Below are 10,998 nucleotides of genomic sequence, written 5' to 3' on the forward strand. Positions count from 1 at the left end.
AGGGGTGCACAAACGCACACGCCTGCCACCGCTGTAGCGTTGCGACTACAATGGTGGCAGCATAGAAAAAAGCAATAAAATGTCTAAACAATTGTACTTAATGTCTTGAAAATGTTTATGACCTTGTTGCACCCGTAAACCGGTGAGGCATTTAAACGAAGCACAGCAGACAAACAAACAAACGGCCTAAACGCCTGGTATTTAGAGGCAATTCAGTATGGCAAAGAGTTGACCGAAAGGTGGCGCATGCTTAGAGCTTGGCAAGCCGCAACAAGACGTTGACGCATTTGAGCCAAAGTTAGGCGTTGACGTTGGAGGTGAGTACGTTGGAATGCAATGCAGAATTTGCGAATGAGCGTATATATATATATGTGTGGGGGGGGAGGGGGGCAATTGTGAAGCAGCCTAGTGCGGGTAATTTATACGGCCGTTTTTTCGGCGACTTCCGGCACAGTGTGTCGGTTATTTGGAGGCGCACAAACAAGCAAATATACGTACACATACACATATACTCCACATCCATATATACACATACATACATATACCTATACAAACATATGTACATACTTATAGTCTACCCATACCGCCATTTGCATAACAGTTCTTTGCGCTTCCCTTGACATAGCGTCTCACTGCAGTGTACTCGTTGCTCGTTTCCAAGCCGCACAAATATGCTGGTCGCCTTACAAAGGCTCAAGGCAACATAATAGATACAAGTGAGGATATACTACAAGTATGCGTACCTATACAAATATATTTGTGTATGTGTGTATGTCTATGGCTGTGTTTGTTGCTTCCGCTTCAAGGCTTAGCGCTTATGCCAAGTCCTTTGGCCATTTTCTTCCTGTTGTTAGCAGTCTTTACGAGCATTTCGCTGGACGTTCGTAATTTGATGACAGTTTTATGGCGCCAGCAACAATAAAATGGACAAATAAGGGTTAATTATTTTCGGCACCAAAATATATGTAGACACTTTAGAGCCCTAGAAATTACAAAGGCAATAATAAAATGTTTTTTAAGAATTTCGGTTGGCACATTTCATTATTAGCATAATGAGAAATGTGGGCAATTAACGTGAGCAGATTTAGGGTTTTGAGCAATTTAAGCAGTAAATTAAATAGTTTGGGTTGAGAGATTAACAAACGTTTGGCCGAGAAACACTTAATTCGAAAAAAAGTCGTGCGATCTCCGAATAGTGATAAGCAAAATTAAAAAGGTAAGACGATTAACCGGAATGCAGTTTTACCAGAGTTCCCAAGTTCACAACATAACTTTGTCATATATTTTACAATACATATATGCAAAAGTTGTTAGCCTCAGAGGCTAGCTGATCGTTCTCGACGTATACAGTCTAGTAAAAGGAACTCCAATATTTTGCATTAAAACGAAAACTTTGTTTAGAATAATTACAGTAAAATAATGCCTTATAAGTCAAATATAAGGTGTGTTCCAAAGTAAACAGGAATTTTTTGAAGCTAGCGCCCCCTGGTGGTGCCAACTATGTATATGTCGACTGGTCCATTAGAATCTGCTATCTTTATCGATTGTCCAGTGAGTATTTCATGACATTTCATTGATTGGAAGTGAAGTTATTGCGTTTTAAGTGTCAGTATGTTTGAGTTATCGGTGAGAAAATGAGCTTCGAACAAAGAGCCAACATTAAATTTTGTTTTAAAATTGGTAAAACTTTTATCGAAACGCTTCAATTGATGAAACAAGTTTATGGCGATGATTATCTATCTCTCAGCAGAGTGCACGAGTGGTTTCAACGTTTTCAAAGTGGTCGTGAGACATAAATGACGATCAACATGTGGGCCAATCAAAATCCGAGATAAACGGAAATTCCATCGAAACTGTGCGTGAATTCATCAAAAATCAGCCGAAATCATCATTGAAATTTATGGAAATGAAATTTATCGCATTCTGACCGAACATTTGGGCTTACGAAAGTTGTGTGCACGGTTTGTTCCGCACAAATTGACTGACGAGCAAAAATTGCTCGGAATCCAACATTCAAAGGACGATTATTTGACCAAAAACTTATTCCTTTTCGGGAAAATGCATTTGCCCATGAAAGGAAAACTTTATGCAGACGGAGAGGCCATTCAAAAGGCTTGCACCGGCATACTGGCTGCCATACCGGCCAACGAGCTAAAATACTCATTCGACATGCTTTTGGACCGTGCAAAAAGATGTATTGAAGCAGAAGGAGAATATTTCGAATAAAATAAATTGATTTTGCCGAAAAAAACCATTTGTTCTGTTTTTTTTTTAAGTCCTGTTTACTTTGGAACACACCTTGTATGTAGCCTAGATTTGTACTTATCTTCCCCAATATCTCTTTTATAGAGCTGTTCGCAAGTATGAATCGGCCGAAACTGCTGCAATTTTACGTTCGATATTCGTACGAAGTTCATCAAACGTATCTAACTTGTTGGCATAGACCATAAACTTGACGTAGCCCCACAGGAAATAGTCTAACTAAACTAAGCCATTTCGGATATAGCACGTTCACCAAACTTGGTTTTCAATAAATCGATTGTGACATCCGCTGTGTGGCTTGTGGCGCCGTCCTGTTGGAACCATATATGGTCCAAGTCCATATCATCCAATTCGGGGCAAAAATATTCGGTTATCATAGAACGGTAGAGATTTCCATTCACAATCGGTCTTGATAATCATGGAAGAAGTACGGCCCAATAATGGTTTTTGCTTATTGACGAAGCCAGAAGATGACTTTTCGATGAAAATCCGGATCATTTTCAAGTTGTTGCTCAGCCCAATTCACGAATATAGGACAATTCTGTTCCCCAAGCGGCTTCAGTTCTTCCGTCATTTTGATGTTATAAGGATGTAGGCTAAGATCTTGTTGCAAAATTCGCCACAACGACGTCACAGAGATGCCCAACGCTTAAGAACGATGTGTGAGAGACTGATTTAAGTCTTCTTCAATTGATGCACCAGCGGCAGCAATATTCGCGACACTACGGGCACTTCTTTGTCTCACTGGCACGGGAACATTTTGTACTATTCTTATGGATTCAAATTTTTTCACTTAACCCTTTCACTACCCTACTATACGCAGCGATGTTAAAAAAATTTAGGTCGTTTTTTCGGATGGATATAATCTTCTAAAAGAGAAAAATAAAACAATTTTTTTTTTCGTATTCTTCAGAAGGAAGATATGTCCTGGGATAATATGTCCCACTGGTATATTTACGCGGTATTAATTGGGACTATATATCCCATTGGTATAATTTTTTGAGAATAATAAAATTTAGTTTTTATTTGTAACTCAATTTAAGTTTTATTTATTTATGGAACATGCCAAAACATTCAAAGCATAAGGGCTCTTTGCACATTGAACAAATGTAATACGTGCGTTTTTCTTTTTTTATTGAGGTGCATAAAACACAGCGTCTGCGGCGATCACCTTTTACTGGCATATGATCTCCCACGTTTAACATTTTTTTTGCTCTTTTTGACCTGGGTCCTTTTGTTGTAGATGTCCTTTTGACTTTTGTCCCAACTCTTCCTTGCGCAATGAGCTGTTCTGCGAGTGGAACAATAAAATTTTTCAGTTGAAACTTTTTGTGGATATTTTCCTGATAAACAATATGGGCATTTACAATAGATGTCATGAGAAGCTTGAAAAATACTTTACGCCACCATTTGCTTGATTTTCTGTTCTGTTCATAAGTTTTAACCTTTTGATCAGATATGTCAACTCCTCCCATGTTCTCATTATAGAAAGCCAATGCTTTAGGACAGTTAGTAACAACCCTTGAACCATCTTTTCGCTTTCTGAAGACTGCGGACATTGTAGGACTATGACAGTTACTCATAACAATAACTTCACGTGAGTCCTGCCATTTTGCTACCATTATACCGGTTTCGCTAATGCAAAATTTACATTCACCTTTCTTCAAACGGTCACTAATGGTTGGCAAGTTCTTTCTATTTTGAATACATGTTCCTACGCAAGCAAATGGCAAAGTTTTCATCAGATTATATGAGGTGAAAAAACGGTCAAAAACCAACACAGTATCTGGATTTCGAATAGTTTTGCACAATTTAAAAACGACTCTCTCCCCTAAAGTTCCTGATAATGTTGAGCATTCCTCTTTACCCGCATAAATATTAAAATCATATGTATAACCAGTTTTAGAATCACACCTTTGCCAAATTTTTATGCCACGTTTAGTCGGCTTCATCGGAAGATATTGCTTTAGAGAAGATCGACCTTTAAATTTTGCCATGGACTCATCGATGCTTTGACGCAAACTATCGGTACGAGTTTTGACAAACGTATATTTCAAACAATTGGTAACTTCTTCTATATAATAAAGCTTAGATGCTGCTTCAGGTTTCTCAGGGAAGTTAAAATATAATTTTGACATTAAGGTCTGAAAACGAGTTCGCGACATCGCCTTTTTTATGTACTCATTTCCCATGGATTCATTTTGGGACCAGTAATCAGAAATCTCTGGAAGTTGATTATAACCCATTATAAGCGTAATGCCCAACAAAATTTTAATTTCTGATGCATCAGTTGGTGCAATATTATAACTTTTTTGTTTTTTTAGAATGCTCAATCGTTCATTTGTGCACTGCGCGATAAAAATAAATAATGATTCTGGAAAAATGCATTTGAAGACTTCGAACTCAGTTGCATTCCTTGAAATTTGAGCCAACAGAATGGGCTCAACGTCTTCAGTGATAGAAAAGCGAGGACGAAATAAAACTGATGGTTCTCCCCATACTACTGGAAGATTGGAACTTTCACTGGATAACACTATTGCATTATCAATATCCGTTACTTCATCATCCTCGCTCGGAGACTCGTCTACTTCGTTCTCGGAATCCGGAATATACTCTGAGTCAGAAGCACTAAAATCACTTACGTCAGAGTCGCTGGAATTGATAATCGCCAAAATGTCGTCTTCCCTCATATTTCTGGCAGATTTTTTTCTATTATTCATTCTGTAAAATTGAAAGATATAAATTCTATGAATATTTCCATTTCGGAAATGTATACCAATGGGATTATGTGTCCCGCTTATTTAAATTATACAATTCCAATGGGATCATATATCCCAACTGGACAAAACCCCAAATAAACGAATTTATTTACAACATTTTGTTGCGAACTCACCTTATTATATTGAAAAACACTTATTTTATTCACTCAAATTAATTTAGTAAACAGAAACACTTTTATACATTTACAAATAGGCAAACACGTGCACATTCACTGAAGGTTGCTGTCGGTTAATTGCAATAAAAGGCAGTACAGTTATTGAACGAAACCAAATCAGCTGATATTGAACGAAAAATACTGTAAACTACCAATGGGACCTTTTCCTATCTAAATTGAGCTTGAATTGTATTTTTGACGATTTTTTAAATTTCTCTTGGGATGCATGATCCCCATGGTAGTGAAAGGGTTAAAGCGTCCACATTGAAAAATCCGGTACTCCTATCATCAAGCAAACAGTCGTCGCATTTGCGACTTGGCTCCCACGACATTGTTGACAGTCACAGCTTTAAGTAGGTGATAATTCCATCTATCTTGGAACCAGTATTAACACCAACAGTATAGGGATAGGGTCTGTGATGAAAAGCTGTATTAAAAAGTGGAAGAAAAGTAGCATTCAGTTCGTAGATTCGTCGTAGAAAGGGGGTAGCATCTATTTATCAATATATGTGGCTGTTAACATAAATAAGTGCAAAAGTTTCGGCAAAGCGGTAATTTGTAATGTATCTGGAAGTCGGCACGTTATATTATAACTTAAATTAAGAAATTTACTAATCGTCTATGAAGTTCGTTATATCTTATACTTGAAAGATATATATAGATATATACTACGAACGTTGAGAGACCACCTACCGATATTAAACAGGATAGAAAGGTTAACCTTAGTTAGTGAAAGATCGGTACAAAAAATTTACATTCGTAGTGGACAACGAACTTATTCCTTACTCAAATCTCCATCGCACAAAACAAAAGTACATTCGATGTATAAAACTCACATTTTCTGTGACAATCTGTGATGATATTATACGATAGCAACTATGGAGTGCGAGGTACTCAGTCTCCAATTTCTTTACAGTAAGCATTCTCTTGCTAAAGACAAAAGAAGCTACTGAGAACCAGATCCAGAGAATACGGCCATCCAAAATAATTCGATTTTGCAAACGTTTCTATTCGATAAATAACACATCTTGATCGCTAATTCTCACGGTATATTCGTAGAGCTGTACTTACCACAATGGACATCAACAATTTGTCAAAAATACGTTTTTAAATATCGACTGGGTTCATTGACTTCGGTACTGCACCTTTTCGGAATTAACACACCAAATACGAATGACTGCTTCGACTGATACAAGTACAAAATTTGAATAGAAGATCGTTCGTATGGCAGATATATTTTATAGTGGTCCCATAACGGCGGTTTCGATAAATGTGCAGCTTTTTGGGGAATGAAGAAAGTAGTTCAAAACCTGAGTTACTAATTTACCTACTTACAGACGGGCATGGCTTAATCGAATCAGCTGGTCCTGTTGATATATATCCTTCATATAATCTGCGAGGATTCAAGTTATATAACTAATATCTCATTAACAGAGGATTTTATATGAATTTTTGTATATTTTCACAAAGTACCAAAACTGGCTTCAACTAAAATACAATATCTCACGAATCAATTGACCAATAATAAGCTTGTGCATGATAATTCCGTTGGAGCTTTATCTCGAAATACCACCTATAGCAAAGACTTCTGCTTGGAAAATGGTTGAAAAACTTCGCAGAGGTATGGAAATTTTGATATTTGGTGGGGAACCTCGGATTGCATCACCCTTTACAAACATTAATTTTACTTTTATTATGTCTCCCTCTATTCTCTCTCTCTCTCTTTGCGCTTTTTGTTGTCGCCCGCCTTTCCTCTATGTACCACAATCAACTGGATTTGACGGACTTTTTTTTGGACACTCGGCGGTTAGACTACTCAACACCGATTGCTAAATGCCAAATGCCAAATACAATTCAATTGACACTCCATTTGGCATTCCGACAAAACAAATCCGTGCTATTTCAAGCAGAAAAAACTAATGCAATGAAATTGCTAATAAAACAGAAGGGACCCAGTGCGCACCGACTATATGAAATTAACACGAAAAAGAGAAGTGAAGAAAACAAATTTTACGAGTACGAACTGTGAAATCCCGCAAGCAGCTTAACTTGCATAATCCACATATCAGTCAATCCACACCGCAATGGCCAATTTAGCCGCAGACACTTGACCTTTTTTCCTTCGACATTTTTCTAAAAATGTTTTGCTTTCACCCACCACACACACCACACACTTTGCCGACTCACACAGCTCGTACAACTGGTGCGTTGGTTGCTAGCTTGGTTGGGCAGTGGCTGTTGTTGTGGTGGTCATCACATAACTGGGTGTCGGTATGTCATGGCGTATAAGCCACTTTGCTGCAGTTTGCTGGTTTTCGTAATTGTTTTTGTAATTTTCAATTTGTGTGTGCGTTGCATATGTGTGTTCTGTGGTTGTTGCTGTTGTTCTATGGTTTAACAGCAAAAATGTGTTTATGACTTTGGGCCAAATGGTTTTTACTTGTCGTTTTTATCCAAAGGTTTTACATTCACTTTTTGCCATTTTCTTTTATTTCTTCTTTAATGGTTTATTTCTTACTTCATTTTTTCGTCGGTGGTTTCTCTCATCATTTCGGTTAGCAATGATTTTTGAAGTTTTTATTAGCTGCTATTTGAGTTTGCCCGGTGTGACGACACAGTGGGTGCAATGGGTTGTAAAAATATCCTTGTTAAGCTCCTAAGCATAGCTGAACCTGTGGGGAAGTTCGAGGAGTTTCGCTAGTTGGCTGTGCCATTGCTGATACGTGATTTAAATTTTCTGCACCCATTTCATTTGTGGGTTCCTAAATACGCATTGGTCTTACGGTAGCCGAATGCCGCTAGCGTTGAATCGCTTAAGCTTTAAAGTAAGAACTTTTCTTGGGTGGCTGGGCACAGGTGTTTGTCTAATTTAATTTTGACATTAAATATTAAAGGACTTAGAGAAACTTTAAATGCATATTGCCAGAATTTCTTGGAAATCGTCAAGCATTTTTGCATTTCGTAGAGCTTTCAGAGCTTTGAACCACTACTCAATTTAGGTCCCTATGTAAACGGCCACGATGAGACCATATACACAGATAACCAGCGGCACTGCTAGCCTTGTCGTCGTCAATGATTAATTCCAGCGTAGTGAACAAATGTCGGAAGGCTTAAGGCTTACTGGAAGATCAACTCCTTCGTCTTCTTTATTGGCGTAGACACCGCTTATGCGGTTATAGCCGAGTTTACAACAGCGCGCCAGTCGTTCTTCTTTTTCGCTGTTTATCATCGTTGTACGCCCCCAGCTGTGCACTCTTATAGAAGATTGTACGTTCTCTATTTAGCTCTGCAGCTCGTATTATTTTCTCTAGCAATAGATTAAAGAAGCCACAGGATGCGGAGTCTCCTTATCTGAAACCTTGCTTGGTATCGGATGGCTCGGAGAGGTCCTTCCCGATCCTGTCGGAGCTTTTGGTGTTGCTCAACGTCAGCTTACACAGCCATTTTAGCTTTGCTGGGTTACCAAGTTCAGGCATAGCGGCAGTTCCTTTTCGTGCTGTCGGAAGCAGCTTTAAAATCCACAAAAGGTGTCGTGTGTCGATCTTCCTTTCATAGGACTTTTGCAACATTTGGCACATGGTTTCTAAGCCTAAAGCCGCACTGATAAGGCCCAATCAGTTTGTAGACGGTGACCTTTAACCTTTCACACAGTACACTCGATAGAACCTTATAAGCGATTTTGAGGAGGTTTATCCCACCATAGTTGGTACTGGTTTTGGGGTCTCCATTTTGTGAATTGGGCAAAGCACATCAATGTCTTATAAAACAAGTCCAGGAAAAGTATATTCGTATATAAACTTGGAATTGACCATTTGAAGAACATGTTAAAAATGAGAACAAATTTAACAACTTTCAATATTGACTTTCAAAACGCTGAGTCCTAATATTGAGGGCACAATGAGAAAGGCAACAGTTGTCTTATACTGATGCAGAGGACCTATCAGGAAGAGTTGGGATCTATGTCTAATAGTGATAGACTCACCTCTGATAACCTGGACAATCTTCACTTGGTGGTTTATTCTCTGCGTACATACCCACAAAAGATATGTACAAGCATATGGGTGGCGCGAAGTCTCGAGAAAAAAGACGCAGTGAGTTAGACTCACTGATGAGTTCAAGTGTCGAGTGGAATGTTGGAGGGAAGTTTTCTGTCGTAAGATCTACATGAACTATAGTTTAGGCTACCCGACGAATATACTAGAAGCGACTGCGATTTAAGCGGTAGTAGATGCAAAGCTACAAGGTGTAGAATCATTCAGAGAAGTATACATTCCCACAAATAGCAGAGCCATTGAATGGAATGTCGCTCAAATTAATAAAAAAAAGTGTCTGACCTCACTAGCAATATCATTAAGTAACATCGTTGAAGACCCGTATGGATTAGGAACTTCAAAGCTGATCTCCTCGCAAAAAGAGACAGGGCTACTCACTGGATCTCATGTAAGTCCAATAAACGTTGATTTTCAATGAATTAAAAAACTCACCGCGGCAACGATAGAAGATCTATTCTTGGTACTCATTCTTGGTACTCATGCAGTGGGACTAAAGATTTTTGAGGACGCTAATTGTAAAAGTTGAAGGAAGGAGTTGAGGTGAGAACACCTAGACAGTTTGCTTTGCATTATCTAGCTTTTATTAAACCAAAGTTGCAGCACCTCGGTAATTATTCGTTCTACGAGCCCAAAAGTCTCAATAAATTTGTGCCAAACGATTTGCCAATATGTCGGGATCCATACTTAGGCGTTCTAGGCATCATAACGAAGCAACGTTTCTAGCTGAATAAATGGCTTCAAAAATATCAACTTCGTAACCTAAGCTAAGCACTGATAAAGTCTCTAAATTATGAAAGAAAAGCGTAAAGCTTTGGAAAACAATTTTTCTAAAAGTTAATTTACCTTGATAAACATAGCCTTTGCAATATGCCGAGGTTGCTGTCATTAAGTTAACAGTAGATTTACTACTTCGGAGCGCAGCCTTCTTTGGAACAGTCACTATCAACTCTGATAGCAGAGCAGCGGTACGTGCTTAAGCTCAGTAACCTTGCGTTCAGGACTGGTTAAGGAATCCCTAACCTCGTTATCAATGAAATCGAGTCATTTTGTGAAAAAACGAATATGGGTCCCAGGCCACAGTTAAATTTAATTTGCTTGCTAGAAAAGCAGCTTAGCCCCGCTATCAGTAGAATGGGATCGATACTACTACTTGATAGCTGGGCTTCACGGGGGTTTTGCCAGAGCTGGACTACCATAAGTGTACGCGATGTCGCAAGATCATTTTGATCCAAGATGATCTAATTAGCTATTTACCCTCAGTAAGGCCAGAGTCTCCCTAATTGTAGGGGTCTACCAGGCAATTGCTCTATAGTCGTCCATGCTGTAAATTTGGGAATCTAACCGGATGACAGCTGCAAAAGCCGTATGGAAGAAAACGAAGTGGAAATATCTCAACACTGTTTTTGCACATCTTTATTGGGATTACACACTTTGCAGATTGAACATAGGAGTTCAATTTGTATTGCTTCACAAAGGACTGCTTATAGTACTCCTAATCTCAGGATCAGCCATCGAAGCGAATAACATACTAAAAGCTGTGAGCTCAATACTAGTAAGTCTTTAGCATAGAGTTACAACATGATTGCACTCGTGTGGGTGCTTGACCACAGTGGAATTGCAGGAAACTGCAAGGCTGATAAGCTTACTAGGATAGATAGGAATGGGAACGGGTAGGAGCTACTTTGTCGTCTTGTAGTTCGCTACTGGATTCTTGGGTCTTAGGCAAACTTAGCAGGGATTGGTCAACTA

Source organism: Bactrocera neohumeralis, chromosome 3 (genome assembly GCF_024586455.1).
Source record: "Bactrocera neohumeralis isolate Rockhampton chromosome 3, APGP_CSIRO_Bneo_wtdbg2-racon-allhic-juicebox.fasta_v2, whole genome shotgun sequence".
NCBI lineage: Eukaryota > Metazoa > Arthropoda > Insecta > Diptera > Tephritidae > Bactrocera > Bactrocera neohumeralis.